We start from the raw sequence: 21,282 nt of genomic DNA, 5'->3' as shown, positions 1-21,282 counted from the left end.
CTCATGGATAGTTAAAAGAAGTTCTAGTCTCACATACAATTTTATAAGGTCCGATATCGTCTCTCCAAGCCTGTTCTTCAATGGCTTGTCTGCTCAGAACCTGCCTTGTGATAGAAAGTTTTATCTAATGTGATATTAAACAATTTTGTCTGCAATGTGAGTAAGAAAATTTCCACTTAAAATGTTAGTGAGTTGTAACTAACTGCAGGATCCCACTTTGCACATTCAGAATATATTCCTGGTTCCACTCTTCAGTCTCCTGTTTTCGTTTACTGTAAGCTACACTTAGAAGCTATTGGTACGAAGTTCCCTCTACATCAAAAATGAAACTATCCCTTCCTGACCAATGCTGGTCTCTGATCCTGAACCCTGACATGTAAGGCACAGTCAACAGGCATTTTTGGGGACCACAGATAACACAGTTCCAGTCTGAATGGAGAGGCAGGGCAAAATAAGCAAGCAGTTATCACCCCTCCGCAAGCCATTGCTAATAGGGCAGCAAGAGGGGAAATCTCTACCCATTGGTGAAACTATCTGACTTAAGCGCTTTTATGGCAGGCAAAGAAAAGACGCTGAAGATAGAAGAGTAAGCAGGAGAAAATACGTTCAGCCATACTGAATGTTTAGCTTTGATGGATCTTCCTTTGACTGTGAAGTTCAGCATTGCAATTGTGCTACTCCCAGGTTTTTAATATACTGAGGTTACTCTAAAAAAATCCCCAACAAAACAAAAAACTACTAACATAGCATAATTTTTTATGTTCCAGTATAGTAGTACCTCCTGTTCCAGCAGAGAACTTTGAGCACTCATGAGCTCATTGTCAATGAGCACTTTGAAGACAGGCTACTGAACCTCAAAAACATTGTCTATGTTCACCACAGTTACCTTTTTGTCTGCCTGCTGCGTACAGATCTTGAGCAAGCTACAATGCTCTACCACATTTTCTTCAGCCTTTTTCTCTCATCTCTGGAATCCACACCTTTCAAGTGCAGTTAACCAATTACACAGGGAAAAGGAATCTAATAAATCACATAGGCACACTGTAAAGGATTTTCATGCATTCCTTTCCTATGTAAATGGTCTGTAACTTTTTCATGAATCAGGCCCATAGACTTTATTTCACACTTCCATCTTCCTTTCCCTGTAGAATTGCAATTTAAATGATCCTGAAACATTTGAAGACAATTAAAGGTTAGCTTTGCATATCAGTGACCTACCAGCAATTCTCTGTAAAGCTCTGATGTATGTACAGTGTCTGATCTACAGCTGCCTGATTTCAGAAAGGTAGAAGTGTTTCCATACAGCTCTGAACTCTAGGTAGTGTTGGAAAATAAGCTCAGAAGACACTACAAAATAGCTACTGCTGCCTTAGAGCTTCACACAGTTCTAGGACACCATTGTGGCTTGCACAGACTTTTGACTTCCTTCAAGTTTTGAGCAAGACATAAATCATTAAATGGGTCTGGACTGCCTTGCTAGCAAGATTTAAAGGAGGTTCCAAAGATACTTTTGGTTGGTTATGTATTGTTTTTTCTTGCATCAAGCTTCAACAGCATTTTTTTAGAAATTGTATACCCTTTATTCCCGGAGACAGAAATGCCTTTTATAACTGTGGCTGTCTTACAAAGAGCAAAGTTATGTTGGGGGATGGATTTTGCACATACTGTGCAAAAACCCCAACCCAAACCTTGTGATTTCTGTATTGCAGCAGCCCCACCAGGCCTGATCTGCATGTGTTCTTAGAGGAAATGAAGGCTGTCTGACAGCTGGGAGTGACCGCGTCCAACTTGATCAAAGGTGGAGTAAGAGGTTCCAACCAGTAGAGACTTCTGCAGGGATTGGAACAACATATGTTTTGAAACAAGGGCTGAAATATAGTCACGAAAGCTGACAGGGACTCAGTACTTAACTAGATTTTGAGTGAATTGTGAAATATTTGGACAAGATTCTTTTCCTTCCCCTCCAGCCCTTTCCAACTTCCTCCCTCTGGAAAAGCACTTTAATATGTAGAATATAAATTAACATGTCTCCAAAAGAGTTGATACACATTTGAGAAAATATTGTTGCACAGCATGACTGGACAGTTTTATTCCATTTGAGACAGATTCAAAAGATGGAAATTACTATAATACTGGATGATGGAATAGCTCCAAACTCTTTCAGCTTTGTCTGGAACAGGCACAGTTTAGCTACTATTGTCTTAGATAGTGACTAAATATAAATACTATAAAATATTTATAAATAATGAGTGCCAAATTGATCACATTGTAGAATTTTACTGGAACATGAAAGTCCTGTTATTAATCTGACATTTAGAAAAATTTTACTATCACTAAGACACTCATCTGCCCATATATGTTGTCTTCTGAAAAAAATAAAATGAGTTGGAAACAGCTTTGTGATTTATTCAAAATCTTTGAGACTGTTTCTGCCAGTGTGTGTGTTGATAAATGTTATGTTAACAGGTTCTCTGTTTGTTTAACATTCCCCTGAGGAGGGTTCAATGTGATTTAAGCAGTCTCATATATTTAAAGTACAGCATTAATATCCAGTCTGCAATGAGAAAGACAGGAAGGGTCACAGGTGGCACAGTACTAGTCTTGCAGCTGATAGCATTTGTCTTCCTTAGTAAAAGTTTATTCACATCACAAGATACTACTGATCCTGAGAATCTCGATTTAGGAAAATATAGTGCAGAAATTACACCCTGCATTGCAAGATGAACATTATAGGAATTTGTCCAATAATAGTCTAATGTCTGGTTTCCACCTTTTTGCCTGGGTTTGCATGTAGTTTGCTATACATCAGCTTTTCCTTAAAGGAATCAGAAAGCTTTTTACAGCAGATTAACACTTCCCCATCCTCAACATGCATGCATACACAGAGGCACACATTCACAGTCAGATCTTTGGAAGCTATTTTCTAGAACATTTTTGCCTGTCAGTAATACAGATGTGCTGAATCTGGACTCAGTTATGATTCCAGTTGCATCCCTGTTTTCCAGAGAGCATTTGGAATTGCTAAAGTAATGCAAAGTCTTAAATTATTGCCTTTTTGTCATTAATATTTGTTATGCCTTGCCTGTATTTGATGGGCATCTGATTAAAATGGTAAAAGCTGAATCCATATGACACAAAGGCTCATTTTTATCACTGTAGACAAACCAAAAGTAAAAAACACTACTATAGAGCCCACTAGATCAAGTAATCCCAGTAAGGTTATGCAAAGGTGTGGAGGGTTTTTTTAATCAAACATTATAGAAGAAACTCTACCATTGAGCATCAGCCATGGAAGACCCAGTCGGTTAGAACTTAATGGAATACTTGGTGAGAAGAGGTAATGGAGGCTGCTGTGTGTCCAAGTTCTGATTCACCTGCAGTTGCCAAAAGCCACTCATCAGGCTCCCAGGGGGAGCGTGTTCTCTAAAGGAGGACTCAGATTGTAGATTATCTAGAAAATGTCAGCTTTCGTTTGAGTGAAATGATAAAGTTGACAACCAGACAGTTTTATTTTTTGGATGATCTGGGTCTGAGGTTGCAGAAGTTACAGAAACTGAGGTTGCTGTAGCCCCTCTTCACATCTTCCCCTCTGAATTGCCTTTCATATAATGTAGTGCCTGGTGTGTATAAATGAGATTACTTCTAACAGATAATTTCAAAAAATGGGTCTGCTGTTTATTCATAGATTCAAATAACTCTCTTAGTCCTCAAGCCCACAGGCTAACTGAAGATTTCAAAAGAAGGTCAGAGATTCAGCACAGCAAGCCTTTTAGCACCAGACACACAGCTGCCCTTAAGCACTTTTCCGGAATTTCTACAATAGATCACCTGACTACAGAAGCCAAGGTGATAATATCTTGAAGATAGATATGCACAATTTTTGGTGACTTTACTACCTTTGGTTTGGGATGCTGGTCAGCAGAAGCCTCCACTACCTGAATAACTACTGACTGGTCATCATCATTCTCTGCAGTCCACAATGAAATATTAGGGCAAGTTCAGAACATGGTCTATTTTCAGAATCACTAGAAGGGCCTGACTACTTCTAAAACATTGGTTCGGTGACTGTTATACACAAAAGCAGAAATCTTGATGTATTTCAGTTAAGAGCCATACTTCTAGACAAATGGTTATTCCTTTAACTGAGGGATCTGCCAAAAGAAAACTAGAATATGTCTGTAACTTTACCACTGAGGTCATGTTTTTTATCAGATGCAGTAAAATGTCCCCAAAGTACAAAAATTAAATAATCTTTCATTGTAATGTATTTAATTAGAAGATTATGTTATGTCTAACTACATGTTGCTTGTAAAGTCTCTGTAACAAAAGTTATTTTAAAGGAGAAAGACAGAGCTAACACAACCAAATAATTGAGTACCTGATGATCCTGTTTATCATAGCTCTCTGTTTCTCCACCTTTTACTCTTCCTCACCTGAGTCAAGTGAAACCAACACTTGTCACTTGTGGATGTAACTGCTTTGGACATTTCTGAATAAGGCAGGTTATTGGGGTTTTTATGTCCGTTGTAATTAGCTGTTCTTTTTGCCTTCATTTTTGCTGGTAAGTGTAATCATACTACTGTCTGTCAAGATACTGTTCTCTTAATAGGTGAAAGAATGTTGTAGGCTGACAATTACTATCGTCACTGAACCCTTACTGTGTCTTTGAAGTAGAGAGAGAGAACTATTTATTATTGTTTCACTTAAGTTTCACAAAGTGAAAGTCCAGGTATAAGAAGATGTATTCAGCCTGTGCTTTAAAACCTAGGCCTTACTGGCCAACATGCTGGTTCTGTAGAATCATGCTAGAATTCACCGTAACCAACTGCAGTGGTGCAACCACATAAAATACTAGGTGTGAGGAGACACAGGAAAAAGTAAAGTCAAGACAGGAAAATGAGAAACATGTATCGCCAAAGCCTTTTCAGTGGTTGCAGCTAAGTCCAGTGAATTATATGTAAGTGAATCTGATATAATGAAATCCAAAATCTGGACACTCTAAAATTTACCGTTCAATGGGTTAAGTATCTCAGATATAGACACTGGGGAAAGCTTCTTCTCTGAGCCAGACAGTGAAGAATTTGCCAATATGGAAACAAGCTAGAAATGCCACAGTGAGGGAGGAGAATTTATTCAGCAGATTTCTACCAACTCTAGCAAACAGACAACGTAAGAGCCCTTGACCTTCTGTGTGGATCTATGGACATCTGCCACTCAGTTATACCTTGGGGGTTTTTGTACTTCTCATACTTTAGGAAAGAGGAGTCAGTTGGAGAGTGCATATTTAGTTGTCATTAAATTATTCGATTGGGTCAGTGTGACTAATCAGGCACTTGGAGCCCAATGGTCATGTATGTAACCAGTAAAGAAGATGGAGAAAAGGAAGGAGAGGGAGAAACTGTTGTGGGATACCTCTTACTCCTGATGAGCCTGGAACTAAAATCTGCTGAGTCCCAGTCAGTGATAGGATCTCAATGTTTTTAACTGCTGAAATTGTATTTTTCATCTGATGTCCTTTCTACGTAAGCCACTTCTGAAAACAAGCAAACCACATCCTTTTGTTTGTTCTTACCACACTGTCATCAGCTTCATCTGGTGGGCCATTGTTTCTTGCACAGAAGAGATAATAAGCAGTAGATACCTGTCCAGCTTCTTTGCTGCTCATTCTGGAATGTAGCATGATTTATACTGCAGAATTCTGTGCCATATAGAGATTTCAATACTACAGTCATTACTACAGTACACAAACTTCTGTCTGCAGTGCATTAAGCAACATCTTCCAATATCTATATAGAGTCTTCAGCAACAATGTAGAACTGGAGTGCCTTGCTCATAGCCTGCAGGTTAGGTGAAATTTGTAAGGGCAATTCAGTAATTGACATATGTCATTCTCTTTCCTCACTCTTAAAAAATAATCAAAATACTGACTGATTGTCCTGACAATCTGCTCAAAGGTTCAAACAGTTCCTCACCCAGGTATGTACATATCAGGTGATAAGGGATGCTGATATGCTGGTCATACATTCAGCACATCTGCTGGTGATCACTTCCTTCTGCAGTCAGCTTCTGCAGTTTCTTCAGACAATTTATAATACGAGCTTTCAATACAGGGCAGGGACCTACAGGAGTTTTTCTGAGTGGGATCAGTCTTATTATTTTTATAGTACCAAAACCATGCGTAATTCTCTCTGTTCTTCCTAGGAGAGCTGACAATCCAATTTAGACATGATGTAGCAAAATGAAATTAAAAAAAACCCCAAAACATAGGGCAGCTGGAAAAGGGGTAAGGACAAAGCTTATAGCATTACAGCCCTATGGTTAGGCAGCAAAGGCTAGCATGTAAATGTAAATTTAACAAAGTAAATTTATGATATAAAATAAAATAAAATAAAATAAAATAAAATAAAATAAAATAAAATAAAATAAAATAAAATAAAATAAAATAAAATAAAATAAAATAAAATAAAATAAAATAAAATAAAATAAAATAAAATAAAATAAATCTATGAAGTTTATATCATGGAATTTAGTAATAATAATAACAGAAGTCTCTGTAATACATCAAATGAGGTTATCCTTGCTATTAGAATGTCCAATTCAGAAGAAATAAAAGTTAACAACTGATCAAATCAAATTAAAAAATAGAATCCCCAGCATACCCTTTCATCATGCTTTAATGGCATGTAAAAGCACGTACTTAGATAACCAAGTGAATTTGAGCAAATCTTTATGCACAGATGTCATGGACAGGGACTTACCTCAGCTTTTTACAATATTCTTTTGAAGAGTTGCAAATCTAAAACTAAATCCCAATGTATAATTACTTAGGGATTCTATATCCAGGGAGCTGAATCAGATCATTTGTGAGAGAAAAGCTAGTCCAGCATACAAGGAATCTTTGAACTGTACATACCATTTAAGCGTACATTATAAGCTTGTATATAAAGACCAATACACAGCTGAAGAGTTGAATTAAAAGGGGCAGTAAAGCTAGCCTTCTCTTGAAGCAATGCAAGGTATCTGAAGGAATGGGCTTCGTGTAATTATTTGGAAGGTGGATTCAAAGCATGCTACTATAATCCTAAAATACTCTTCCATGAAATTAAATTTTGTTTATTCATTCTTTATTTCTCTATAAAAAGAAAAATCTATATAAGTTACTCTCCTGCCTAGCTTCAAAATCCTGGAGGTTGTTTCTGTCCTCATTAGGCTCTGTCTGAGTTTTGCTATTAACCTCAGAAGAAACAGGACTTGATTTTAATACTACTTCAGGGGCCTCCTCCATCTTCAGTCACTAATCCACTTTTATATGTAAATCACATAAATCATTGATTTATATGAAACCAAGGGGAAGGAGATGCCTGTGATTTTGCTAGGTGGAGAATCAAGGCCTAAATAATTGTCAGCTCTCAGAGTTAAAAAATTAAAACTACGCCGTTCAGAATAGCAAGAGCATCCAGTTCACCACCATTCTGCAAACTGGTACCCTTTATGGTTTTTGCTCTTTTTCTTTTCCCTCTCACTGTTCTTAATAATTCAGCACCTTCTTTCTTTAATCATATTATTAAAGGCAATGGACTGATGATTCATTTTGCTTTCTTTGCTCTCTCAGTCATGTCCATTAATGAAGACTTACTTTTCAGCACCATTGACTCACTTATCTAAATTATTTATTTGGTTGAGCAGTTCAGTGTATCAAACTTTTTTTACTCAGTGTAGCAACTACTTATAGCTCAGATTAGAGTTTCATATTGATTTTCTCCTGGAAAATGTGTATGAAATGGATTGTGCTTTAAAGTGCCAAAAGTGGTAAATGGAGAGCTGAGGAAGGTATAGATAAATAGATAACAATAATTCCTCTTTCTGTAGCAATTTTTTACATTTGTTCTCCTTTCCATTTGGAATTAGTAAAAGACTTTGAAAACCCTAATGGTGCTGAAATTCCCATAAAGAAACCCATTTCCTGCCAGTAAAGGTACTGGCCTAAGGTATGAAAGTCAGATACACACTTTTTGCCTTTTGCATTCAGCATGTTCCCTGGCCACTCCAAATCACAAAATGCAGATTTGAATGTCTTCCCTACTCAAGGCCTATACACTAAACCATCGCCTCCAGAAGATGTCATGTAAATCTCCAAGGAAAGAATATGTATTAAGAAAATTTATTTCACAGAAAATCTTTGAGCTATTTCTCTTGTGTCACTGGTTGCCCACTGTCTTTTTTGTCCTGACTCTAAGGAAACCTAGGTTGTTTATGGGATATGTTGGTGTAGCTCAACTCCATTTTCTCCCCCTTTTTCTCTCCTATGACCATCCAAATTCACAATGCCTCCTTCAGCTGCTTTCACAACTGATCCTACTATATTCTCCTACTTCTATCTCCTAAAAAAAATATTTTTAAAGAAGTTAATTGCTTTTAGTCTTCCATGTAATCCGGTCAACAGAAGTACTTGTTTCTACTTGAATATTTGGAAAAAAAAAAAAAAAAAAAAGTCTGGTAAATTTCCAGATATACAAATTCTCTTCATTGTGCTTCATGTGACATTTTGAAAGGTTATTTTCTTTGTTATGCTCAGATTCGTGGATTTCTGGATGGTGTTCATATCACTGTTTCAAACTCAGCTGTAGTGGAATGTTGGGAAACTTCATTTTCTTTTAAAAAAAGAAAAATAATCTCCATGAAATAACATTTCTTTCAGGGAACAATATTTTCTTCACCTAAATACAGTGTTTTGGGATGATGTGAAAAACTTTTTCCTTTCAAAGTCCTTGATCATCTGGTGTTTAGATTCTTAGGACTATCTGTATAATTATGATATATTCTGCAGGATCTGTGTAAAGCACTTATCAGAAGGGTGGGAGCTTGGTTGTGAGTACAAAAGAGTAAAAATTATCAGAAACTATAAAAGAAAAATGGATGGTGGAGCTTCTGGTAAAATGTCACTGATACTTGGCAGATGGGAAGGATCTTTATTGGCTATTTAGTTTGTTATGGAAATGATACAGAAAAAGGTTTGAATACATAAGTACTGGAAATTCCTTGACTTGAGACTTAGTACCACCACCTGGAGATACCCTTGTGCAATGTGACTCTGGGAGAACCAACAGTATTGTATTTTCTCCAGGTAGCAGGAACGTTTGTTCATAGGCATTATATGACACTAAGTATCATGGTGTATCAGCATTTCACAAGTAATAATGAATTTTATTTCAAAGCATATTTTGAACAAGAAACTATTTGCTCTCTCCATTTTCCAGAAATAAACTGAAGCACAGAAGAAGTCTAAAAGTCATATTCTTCTCCGTACTAGACCATGAAACCATTTCTATGTGGAAGATGAATGATATTTCCCATCAGATTGAATAACATTTACCCCACCCTTATAACCAATTACATATGGGAGCAAGATCAGACTTTAAATGACTAATCTGTAGTGAAAAAGAAATCTTTAGCAAACGAACCAAGAAATGTTACCCAGATCCTCAGAATGCATCATGTTAAGAAATAGATTGGTAACACTAAGTTTTCAGTGTATGCCATTATTGCTCTTTAATTCCAGTAACACAGAGCAGATTCCCTCCTCATTACTGATGGAGTAAATTATAGAATAGATGTAACAAATAAATTATTTTCCATTTGACACCACAAAAAATCATGTATTTATTATCAAACCCAGTCCAGCCCACACAACTCCATACTTTCATAACCTGAAATATCCAGCACCATTCCCTACTGAAAAAATTGAGATGGAAAGTGTTTTGATACTGTTTGACCTATGAGTTTAAATAGCTTTTATTAAATATCTTTTGAACTTAAATGCCTACTGAATACTTAGGAAAAGCGTGTCATTGTTAAAATATCAATGCCGTAACTTCTGAATTAGTGAAAGCTCTCTAAATAAAATTCTAGGCGCTTCTTAGAGTGGATTCCTTTCCAGCCACCTCTTGCACAGCACAGCAACCTCCCCTCTATACAAACCTTAACTCAAGATCAAAGACTAGACATGATGCTGCTCATCTGGACCCTTAAACTTTTCAGCAGAAAAAGCTAATCAATATGAAAAAAGTAACCAAAACTGAGATAGGAAAAAAGTGCAGACATTTAGTGCAGACATTTACCAGTACTCTGAGACATCTACCAATACCCCATGCCCCTGCTCCAGGGGATTTGGCTGTCTGTTCTAGGGTTTTGTGAGAAAGAACTGTAAAAAGGAGGATGGTTGTACCCTCCTTGCTCAGAAGCTGCTTTCAAATCCATGCCCTTGCCCTTGGTCCCTGTCAAGGGACACTGCTCACACCCGGGCATGTACCCCGCTGATCCAGACCTGACCCTTCCCAGCTTGGACTTGCACCTCTCTCACCACTACAGATTTGTCTGGCAACTGCTGGGCTCTTAGCTGACCCTCATTAGCATCACCAGACTTGCTGGGTTCTTCTTCTTTGGGTACTATGGGACTGGACCTTTATTAGTGCAGTCACAGGCCCACACTTGCCTTGGGTCACTGTCGGCTCCTGGCTCACCTTCCCTTAGAGATCATCCTGCTCTTGCTGCTCCCTGACAACATCTTCATATGCCATAAGAAATCCAGGCGTAATGCACACCCCACTGCCCTCAAAAAAATGAGACAAAAAATAGAAGACAAACACAGCAAAGGAGGTCACCTTAGGCATTGCTTTTTGGCAGAAACCAATTTGAGTATTTATAGCCAAGCTAAAACCCATTGAAAGCACAGGTCAAAATGGAAACACTGACCCTTACCTACTGCAGGGCTAGTGAGCACCACCCCTGTCTAAGTACTTGTAAGCTGCTTGCAATAAAAAAACCTCTTAAGTTTCAGCCCTCCAAGTGTCAGTCCTCTGTACTGGTTAATATTATCAAGGGAATCCTTGCCTGACAGAAAGTAATTTAGGATCCATTAAATATGATTACTTGGCCTTGAAAATGATGGATATTGAACAGAATTATAGGATCACTTTACAAAAGAAAGGTCTCTTTTACATCCTTTCTTGTGGGGCATTAAATAAAGTCTGAGAAAACTCCTAAGGGATTCCTGGCATTTATAGGTAACATTTATGATACGAAAGATTGATATTCATATTAAAAACTCTAAAAATTGAACAGGGTGATGTAGTAAGCACATGGACAGCTGTGACATGTCTAAAAAGTGAGTGACGTGTTCACCAACAGTTTTCCTTGCTTCAATTATACTAGAGATATGAAAATTGCCTTTAACTTCAGACTAATCTTTCATGTTCTCTATTGTGATATTAACCCCAAGTGGTTTCCTAAATTCCCCATACTTCTCACGATACTTTCATTTTTAACTGAAGTACTTATGCCAGAGGTTTTCAAAATTCTCAAGTCATTGTTTTCATCATACCCTTTACTAGCCATATGTTGAAAGTGAGTTTGTATAGAGACTTGATATGTTTATGCTGCTTTAAGCTAACTGAAATCTAACTTGAGAAGACTATATTTTAGGTACAGGGCAAGTTTGACTTCTCCATGATTAAAGGATCTGCCCTAAAGTTCAAACATACAACAAAAATACAGACAGTTTGATCTTCCTCACATTTCTCCCACTTGAATCTCTGATCAAAACTAATAAACTGAAATCAACTAACATTTCGTTTTATTCCTTTTTCCATGGGGAAGGTGGGTTGGCTAATTTGTCCTGTGTAGAAGGCTGGAAATACAGCCCCCAAAATTAGAAAATAAGGTTTGTGGGTGGCTACCCCTGAAGATAAATCATTCTCTAGAATTCAGGAAGAAAAATGAAAAATAAAGAGAATAGAGTCAAGAAAAATTAGGTTTTCTGCTTTGATCTTCCTCATCTCACTCTGTTTCCACATAACAAGCTGCTCTAGAAACCACAGTGTTCTGAAATGCCCATCTTTACTCTGATCAGTCTCTCTAGATAAGAGTTCACCTTAGAGACAGAAATTCCAGACTCTTTACCTGAGTCTTCCTCATTAACCATGAGGGTATATTCATCACTAGGACAGAAAGAACATTCATCATCTACTTCATAGACATAAACAAAATCATAGGATGTCTGGGCACATCATAAGACATGGCCCACTGACAAATCTTGGCTTATATGCTTTCTATCTTGAGACAAGGAAGAGCTTTAATATATTTTAGATGTAAAATTTGCAAGCCAGTATTGTCAGTGATTTGTGATTGCAGTGTGTATATTGAACACATATTCAGACAATACAAGACTGTTGATTTATACTTTGGACCATTTGCATACACTGGCATCTAAATTTTAGGGGATTTTTAAAAAAATGTTAATATGTCATCTCAATGACATTAAATCACCTCTCTGGTTTCTTAGATATGATTATATGCAGAGCACACCTGAAGTAAGTTTGACCATTTCCAGAGACAGCCTTTCTGTTACTTCACATTATGTGTGATCATTTGCACCTGTGTAAACAAGGCACAATATTTTATGGGACTACAGTGCTTTAATTTACACTGACAACAGCTGCTATATACATCTAGAGCTGGGCAGATTTCACGAAATCCCTGATTCTACAGTAAAGTAGGTTAACTGAGCAGGTTTTTTAAACTGGTAAAACCACAACACTCAGCAGCCTCATGCCTCAGGCATACATCAAATACATAGACATGGGTTTAAACTCTGGTTTTGCCAAATTCAGAGCAGAGATCTGAACTGGGATTTTCCACATCCTCTAAGAATGCTTTAGCTATTTGTTTGTTTGGGAAGAGGGGCAGTCTCTTTTTCCACTTTCAATCAGGAAAACACATTTGACATGAGATAACTTCACCAAAAAAGTTGTGTTAAAACTGACAGATGTCTCCAAAATATTTTAGTGAATAAGAATTTTCTGATAAAAAGGTGGTTTCACTAAGCAGTTCTTGACCAGTTTCACTTATGTGAGCTTCGCACTAATTTTGGTGATTTTATAATATGTAAAACAATTGTTATGAATTAGCCAACTCTGACTATTGTTGATTAGCAGGGAACTATGGCAATGTGTTTCTAGTTAGTCACTCATTCATCCTGAAATTAAGATATTTGCGACTACTGAGTGATTGTCTTTTCTCTAACTCATAAACCTGGGTAAAAGATAAGAGGTTCTGTTGGGCTGTGGTCACTAGGTTCCCAAAATGTACTAAGGCAAGTAATGGGATACATGGAGTCATTTGCCTTCCACTACAGTTGTCAGCATTCAATAACAGAAAGGAAACCTTCTATTTGGACTGGTGTTTGGGTTTTTAATGTTTCTATATATTGTATTGGTCTCCCAGGTGACTTTTAGGTGCTGGGATTGTCTACTCTATCTGATCATTGGCTGAACTTCTACAAGTTATGAAGTCATCCTATCTTTTTGAAGTTACTAAATTGTTACTATAGAAAAGAGGATGGTTTTGTGACAAATGTTTCATGTAAACTTGGAATTAATCATTGGATGGCTAAATTGTGTCATGCTTTTGCCAGACCAAAGACAGACTCTGAAGAGTGAAGCACCTTCAGCATTTGACTTACTGAAACAAGAGTTTGAATGGAAAGTTACCAAACTTAGACCACAGAGTCCAGGAAGCTGTTCATAATATTATTTGCTTTCTGACTCTATTAATTTGTTGAAGTTCATCCTTTTGAAATCAGGAAACCTAAAGACCAATTTCTGTTAATCCTTTTGTTAATCTGAACGTAATCGACATATGATCACTTAAAAGAAGGTTGTTTTTATGACCAACTGTTCTTCAGTGCACTTACCACTTGCAAAAACCAGATGTAAATCAGTTTTAAAATAGAATCAGCTATAATGGATTCACTAATCATTCAGTGTTGTCTACCACATCCAGGAATAATTGGCTCCAGATATTATTATTAACACTAGTTTCCCCGAGAGTGGCAAAGAAACTGCTCTGTCCATCAGTAATTTTGACTATTGTGTTCCCAGCTCATTTATTTGTCCTTAACTCAAACTGCAGTCCCACAGAACTATAAGCCAGTTTAATTGCTAGCTCCTTTGGTCTTTCAAGCCTCCATCCATTCCAACTGCAGATTCTTTTCTTCTCCCTTGTACTAGTTTCGGTGTTCCTCAAACCTTTAACAAAATCATTCCAGAAAAATAAAAACCTCTGCCCTGAAAAAATTATAAAAGTTAGTTGCTGTCAATGCAGGAAAATTCAAGTCCTTTGTAGACTTAGATCAAGATTCTCAGTTAAATCATAAGCCTAAGAAGTTATAAGATAAAACAGATGGATTCAGTGTCTTACTCTAATGTGCACTATTAGTAGTCAAGTAGATGCTTATGATTCCTTGACTTTGTAGTTCTCAGAAATTAACTACTTCTGAAGATAAGGATCTTCACACTTCATGACTAGAAAGCAGTTTTAAAAATGAAGAATTAAATGAAGTCCCTTACATAAACCTTGAACCTGATAGCAATATCCATAGAATCACAGAACAGCTGAGGCTGGAAGGCACCTCTGGAGTGCCTTCCAGTCCAAGCCTCTACCCAAAGCAGTCAGCTGGAGCAGGTGGCTGGCTCATGGACACGTCCAGCCAGGTCCTGAATATCTCTGAGGATGGAGACTCCACAACCTCTCTGGGCAACCAAAAAAAAAAAAAAAAAAAAAAGTGGGTTGTTTTTTTGGGTTTTTTTCTCAAGTTTAGGCAAAATTTCCTATATTTCAATCTGTGTCTCTTGCCTCTTGTCCTTTCAGTGGCTAACACTGAGAGGAATCTGGCTCCAACCTCTTTACTCCTTCCCTTTATGTATTTATGCATATTGATAAGATCACTGCTATGTCTTCTCTTCCTGAGGCTAAACAGTCCCAGCTTTCTCAGCCTCTCCTCATGTAACAGATGCTCCTTAATCATCTTAGTGTCTCTTTACTGGACTCATTCCGGTACATCCATCTCTCTCTTGTACTGGGGAGTGTTTCTTTTCTCCAGCTCAGTTTTTGTTTATGTTCATTTTACTGGTTCCATGAAAGGAAATAATTTCCATTTTACTTAAAGTCATTTTCAGCTCCACTACTGCATAAGTACATATACCTTGGCATGATATTGCACAGTTAAATGCTTCAGCGTTGTAAGGAATGCTTTGTCTCTCAGAGGCCACCTAGGCTAGCAAATGGCACCAAAGATGCAGTCAGAAACAAAAAAATTACATATTATACACAGTATGTGTAATTTTATATTGCATTTGAATTTTTCACTTCCAGATCATCAGAAATTCCTTTTAAATTGAAACAAATGAATTTACAGAAGGAGGTGAAGAGAAGGGGAACTTTCTATGGAGAATGTCAATCTGTAGATTAATTAATACATTGATTCCATTTGAGAGCCTGCATGTACCTGTCTTCCCACTGAGATACCCACTGTGCAATCAGTGGTAATTTAAAAATCAATTGCTGTTCTGTAGTAATTAAATTTGTCCATTTAAACAGATATAATTGATAGAGCCTACAACTAATTTCAAAGCAGGGATTCTTAAGGGATTCTAGAGATTAAGGGCTGTGAGCCACCAATTTGTGGGGTTTTTACTCAACAAATGAACATCTAAATAAACTGGTTTGTGTATTGGTTTTAAATACGCTACACCAGACATCTTGAAATATAGTGCTAGACAAAGCAAAATATATTGCTAGACAAAGCCAAAAAGTTAATGAAAGTGATTGTAGTTAGGTACAACTATATCTTAAAGGTATTGAAATACAATTATTCTTATATTTCACAGAACTAAATGTGTTGCCTAGAAAATGACATCATACTCTTTTAAGATTTCACTTTTTTTTTTTGTATGATGCTCTCACTATTTATAAGTCTTGAATAAAGTTTGCTTTTCTTGAAAATGTCATTAAATGTTGCTTTTTGTTTTGAGCATAGAGAGAATTTATGGGGCTTTTGCCACAGATATACTTAATCAAATAAAATATGGTGCTCACACGTGTAGAATACATATTTCTGAAATTCATTAAACAACTATCTCCCCTCAAGGCAATTCATTGTTATGCACCAGAGGACTTTAGGATGGACTGTTTATGAAAAGATGAAAAAAGAAACCCAAAACAAACAGAAAATAGGACAAGAGAAAAAAGGAGAAACCTAAGACTAGCATGAAACATGTATTCACAGTTTTAAGTCTTCGCAATTTATTTCAGCCCTGAGGTGACATTAATTGACACATTAGCAAGTTATATACTGTGTTATGTGCCTATTTAGCCTAGGATTCAATAAAAATAACACCAGGGAAATCACTGTAACACATTGCATATACATCATGTGTTTAAAGTAGGGAACACCTTACAAAAGCAGACACAACATTAATGATAAGGTGTTGCGGTTAATTCACAGACTGCCTCTGCAACACATGTAATTGAACTGCCAACTGTCAGTTTGTAGAGTCATCTTTACAATATTTTCAGGCAAAATGTTATAATTCCTAAATATTAAAGAGAACTGAAATATATTTGAATGAGGTCTGGTTTTCCATATCAATATACTATAGTGTACACCCACAAAAAGAGTAATCACTCATTTTTTGTTAACAGTAAAACTGAGATGCTAATACCTGCTCCAAACAGTATGCCTACTATAAGAAGTCAAGTAATATGCATTTAGAATAGTAGGGTAAAAGAGTTACATAGCTCACGTTGTTGCAAAAAGTGGGAAACAAAGTTTTCTTTCACAAATGAAGGGAAAATTCAGCATTTCAGAATCTCAAAATTCCGTTCTAGCCAGTGAAACTATACTATTGTCCAATTTTTCTGTAAGGAAAGTTTAGGAATTCTTTCATTGTTTATTTTTTATGCTTTCTTTTCATTGAATAAAATGAATTAAAGAAAGACTCTTACATGTAATACTATAGCTATCACTAGAGCCAGATCTGTTTAACCTTTCAAGTTCCAAGTCAGGTAACAATCATGAAGATTGTTTCAGTATGCTCCTGTTTTATTTATTAAATATACCCTAATCTAGATTAATAAACCAGGGATAATTGATATACCAAAAGATGCACATTCTGCACATTCTCAGTAGCTAGAGAATTATTACAGAAACGTTAAGATTAGTGTGCATGGAGAATGAATAGCAATATCTGGGTGTGGAAGCATCAGAAGGAAAAAACAGCTGGAGAGCAGTTACAAGGATAGCCTGTGTTCATAGCACCTGGATTAGCAGGTCATCAAGGTCCTAGCACATATCTACCTACAGTTTAGCAGGACACCCAGATGAGGAGGCAAAGGGCAGTGAGTAAATCCCAATGATTTGCCAAAGCGAGACAGGATGATGAAAATAATCACAGTCAGGTTACAAAAAGGCATATCCAAAACCAAGATGTGGGAAGAAGGTATAAATGAATGAATAAAATCAGTTTAGATTTAAAATAAATCCACTTTCCACTCCTAAGAGGTCTTGCATTGTTGCTACAGCAATGCAACATTATTTCCTACAAACCCAGAATATTTTATACTTCAGCACCATAAAAGCAAATAATCGATAACCTGTGTTCACAGCGTTTTCTGCAAAAACATACTGAATTAATTCACCTGCTTTGTTATAATTGGGCTAAGATTGATTTCAGTATTTTTGGATTACACCTTCTACTAACTCCCAGAACTCTACAAGCAGATCCTCAGATGGTTTACATTGCTACAGCTTCGCTAAAATCAAGAGAGCTACAGCAATCTACACCAGCTGTGGATCTGCTACATTACTTTGTTACTGGGCACAAGCAGAACTCAGCTGCTTGCATTCTTGCTTCAGATCAGGTGTTTCATGAAGAACAGACTGCTAAGACTGGATAAACATAGAATTGAGCTCCTTTTAAAAGCATAATATATATAATCAGGTGATCTGCAATTATTAAATGATTAATAATTTTTCTGAATAGCTTTATAGCAAATACTATGAACGTTTTATAACTGGGAAATTGACATCTGGAAAGCTAAGGGACTTGTCTGTGGTCATAGAGTGTTTCAAGTTTTCAGCTATAGGCTGTCCCAATCCACATTTTAACTACAAGACTTGGCTTGTCTTTCACTGAGGTTAATAAATGATTGCATGCTATTGAAATAATGATCAACCTATTTAAGCTGTTTTCTTGAGTGTTTAAGCTTAACTGCAAATAAATTTTGTTCTGTAGTGTTAAAGTTCGGCTTATGTGTTGCAAGCTAGGTCAGGTATTATGTGGTACCACTGGTGATGAGACTTGATTTGACTTGTAATACTGCTAAACTAAGAAGTAGTAATTGTTCTACAGACAGTTGTTTCTAGATATCAAAAAATTCATCTCGAGGACAGATCTGCAGAGATAGACGGGCCTGCAAAACTGTCATATGCTTAGGTCTGTAAATGCTGACAACTTCTCTTTCTTAAATGTATACAGAATTCATAAGTAAACTTTTTTGTTGTTGTTGTTTAAATAAAGCAACAGTATATCTGGCTTTATTCATCAACAGTAAGGGAGAGGTGATTGGGTGTATCTTCTATCCAAAACCAGAATTATGATTATCACATTCTATGTTTTGTTATCGTTTAATCAGCTGGCATCACACTGCAATGGCTTGTACTATATAAGGTACACATCAGTTAAAGATGACTGATTCTCGGGTTAATCATTATTAAAAAAAAAAAAAAAAAAGAGACATAAATTACTGCTGTGATTCTCTCTTTCTCTTTGTTTCATTGCAAGTAGGAAGAGTTCTGCCCTATGAGTGAGGAGCATAGGACTAGGCACAGATGAGGTCTTTAGCACAATCAAAGTGACAATTAGGTCCCTACATCCTTTATTGGAGCTGTTTAAAGCAGCCTGTTAGCAATCTGAAGGTAACTTAAAAGCTCAAAACAAAACAAAATATCCCAGCAAAGAAGTCTGGCTGAAAACTTTTCATTGGTGTTAACATAAGACAAAATGTTGTCAGATCTTTTCTGAACTACTTTCTGAGTTGCAGGGATTTGGATCATGTACATGTTGGAAAAAGCTGAAATTTTACCTTGTAAGCTAACAGGGTTCTTCACTGCCACATGGTTCTCAGCTTTCTTATGGCCTTGTCTTCCAGCAAGCTTGTCCAAATAGATTTGAAACAGCCATGCTGTTGGGGGTTTCCTCAGCATATGTGATTGCCTCTTGAATTCCTAGTAGGGCTGGGAGAGGGGCCTCAGAGAGAGCACAGTACAGATTACTGCAGCCATCTCTTCTGCTGAACATTGGAGAAATGCAGTGGAGACCCTGACTGTTTTGTGCCAGCGCAGCTGCTCTCTAGGACATTTTCTAGGTTATTTCTCCCTATTATATCACAGGGTCCAGACTTCTACTGGTGTTGGATTTGTTGGATTTGTTGATCTTGGATTTGTTGAACTTGGATTTGTTAACTGTTCTGTTCTGACCTCTTCCATTCCTTCTGCTAATGTCAGATCCTAACCTCACCTGTTGCACAGAGGTGGAAACTTGGAAAGAGAAGAGCTGAAAAAAAAGCATGGGTGAGCTGGCACTCCTGTTTTTCTAAGAAATTAATGTTGCACATGCAAATAATTATTTTTGTTTAATTCCAGTCTGCATGAACAAAAGAAAATAAAGCTCTTAGAAAAATGTATCTATATTAAAAAAAAAAAAGTCATCTACTAGAATGTCTTATTTTTTCTTCACTGTTGCACATTCACTCACAAAAATGGTCTAATCAATCATCTGATTTTTAAAAAGATAGATTTTTGTGGGGTTTGGTGCATTGTCTTTTGGAGAAGAAAGCATAAAAAGACATCTACTGGCCCTCTAATTCTTGGGCTAGGGCAGATTTCTTTAAAAAATAAGAAAAAAAGAAAAAATCTACAGCCTGTCTTTATGTGAAAAGTTTGATAAAGAGTTTAAGATTTGACTAATAGAGTCCATACTGCATGCAGGTAACAGAGTCAAAACTCTAGTGAGTGGAAATTCTCTGTCTCAATGGGGCTACAACATAACCAGCCTCATCCATGTCCTTCTGTTTTATTAACAGACTTTTACAGTGAATCTCTTACAATTTGCTCTACCAGCTGTGTGTTCTTTTATGAGGTAGAATAACAGAATCAGTGAATGGGTTAGATCACCTAGTTCCAACCCCCCTGCCACGGGCAGGGACACCTTCCCCTAGCCCAGGTTGCTCACAGCCCCGTCCAACCTGGCCTTGAGCACTGCCAGGGAGGGGGCAGCCACAGCTGCTCTGGGCAACCTGTGCCAGGGCCTCACCACCCTCAATGTAAAATATTTCTTCCTTACGTCTGATCTAAATCTTTCAGTTTAAAACTGTTGCCCCTTGTGCTGTCACTATGGGTCTTGGTAAAAAGTCTTACAAGCCCTCTGCAAGTACTGGAAGGCTGCTATAAGGTCTTCCCGGAGCCTTCTCTTCTCCAGGCTGAACAACCCCAACTCTCTCAGCCTGTCCTTGTAAGGGAGGTTTTCCAGCCCCTTGAACATTTTTGTGGCCTCCTCTGGACCCACTCGAACAGGTCTGTGTCTTTCTTGGGCCAGGGACCCCAGAACTGGACACAGGAGCCAACTGTGAATGGTTTCTGCCTTTCTCTGGATGTTTTCAGCCCTTTGCCTGCCATTCCTCCGAGGTAACTTCAGCCAAGCTAGGCTCACTGAGGGGGGCTCCAGCTACTGCAAGGACCCCCCTCCGTCCTTCAACCCATGAGCTCCTGCACCTGTTTGATCCTTCTCTCCTGCAGAGGAGGCAAACTGCTGCAAAACTGTTACTTTCGTGTGCACGTTATTGAAGATCTTTTTAGATTTCCTAGGGAAATGTCTCTTTTCCCCTTCCCTTCCAGCACCTCTTCCTCAGCCTTTTAGGGCGTCGTGTTCGGCCTCACGGTGCGACAGGGTAACTCCACCAGCACGCTCAGGTACAAACCCCGCAACCACCGGGAATCGATTATTTGCTGTTAGGATGCGGAAGTGAAAAATACGTCTTATTTGTAGGGAATAACGTGTTCATCAGCAGAGCCAGGTGTTACTTTCTGCCCGGACAGAAATAAAGTCGGGGGCCGGCTTCCCCGCCGCGGCCTGGCTGCAGGCCAGAGCGCCGGGAGGCGGGGCCGGATGAAGCCGGGGAACGGAAAGCTCCGGCCCGGGTTTCCTGGAGTCCGGGCGTCTCGGTGCCATCCGGGGGAAGAGTTTAGGCGGCAGCAACCCCGGGAGGTATGAGGAAGGTGGAGGTGTGGTAGTTTCTCCAGGTCGTTCCCTTCTTCGTCCCTGTGTGCCGCCCTTCCCCTCGGCCAGCGCCGCGGCGGGCTCCGCAGCGGCCCCGGGGCGCTGGGCC

General features: G+C 38.0%; 1 protein-coding gene across 3 annotated transcripts in view; it reads left to right on the top strand.

Annotated features, from left to right (window-relative positions):
* The first annotated feature begins 21,047 nt into the window (after positions 1-21,047).
* Positions 21,048-21,282, top strand: part of ZNF770 (zinc finger protein 770) — a 19,433-nt gene continuing 19,198 nt past the window's right edge. Inside the window, exon 1 of one of the 3 annotated variants that reach the window (XM_026850074.1) lies at positions 21,048-21,161. The gene's annotated coding sequence lies outside the window, so the exon portion shown is untranslated. Of the gene's footprint in view, positions 21,197-21,282 lie in introns of all 3 variants that reach the window. The other 2 variants (XR_003398550.1, XM_026850075.1) reach the window with 2 other exon arrangements.

The sequence above is a fragment of the Athene cunicularia genome (genome assembly GCF_003259725.1).
Source record: "Athene cunicularia isolate RWA chromosome 5 unlocalized genomic scaffold, athCun1 chr5_part1, whole genome shotgun sequence".
Taxonomy (NCBI): Eukaryota; Metazoa; Chordata; class Aves; order Strigiformes; family Strigidae; genus Athene; species Athene cunicularia.
Note: the sequence above shows the minus strand (reverse complement) of the source record. Positions and strands in the feature narration are given on the sequence as shown.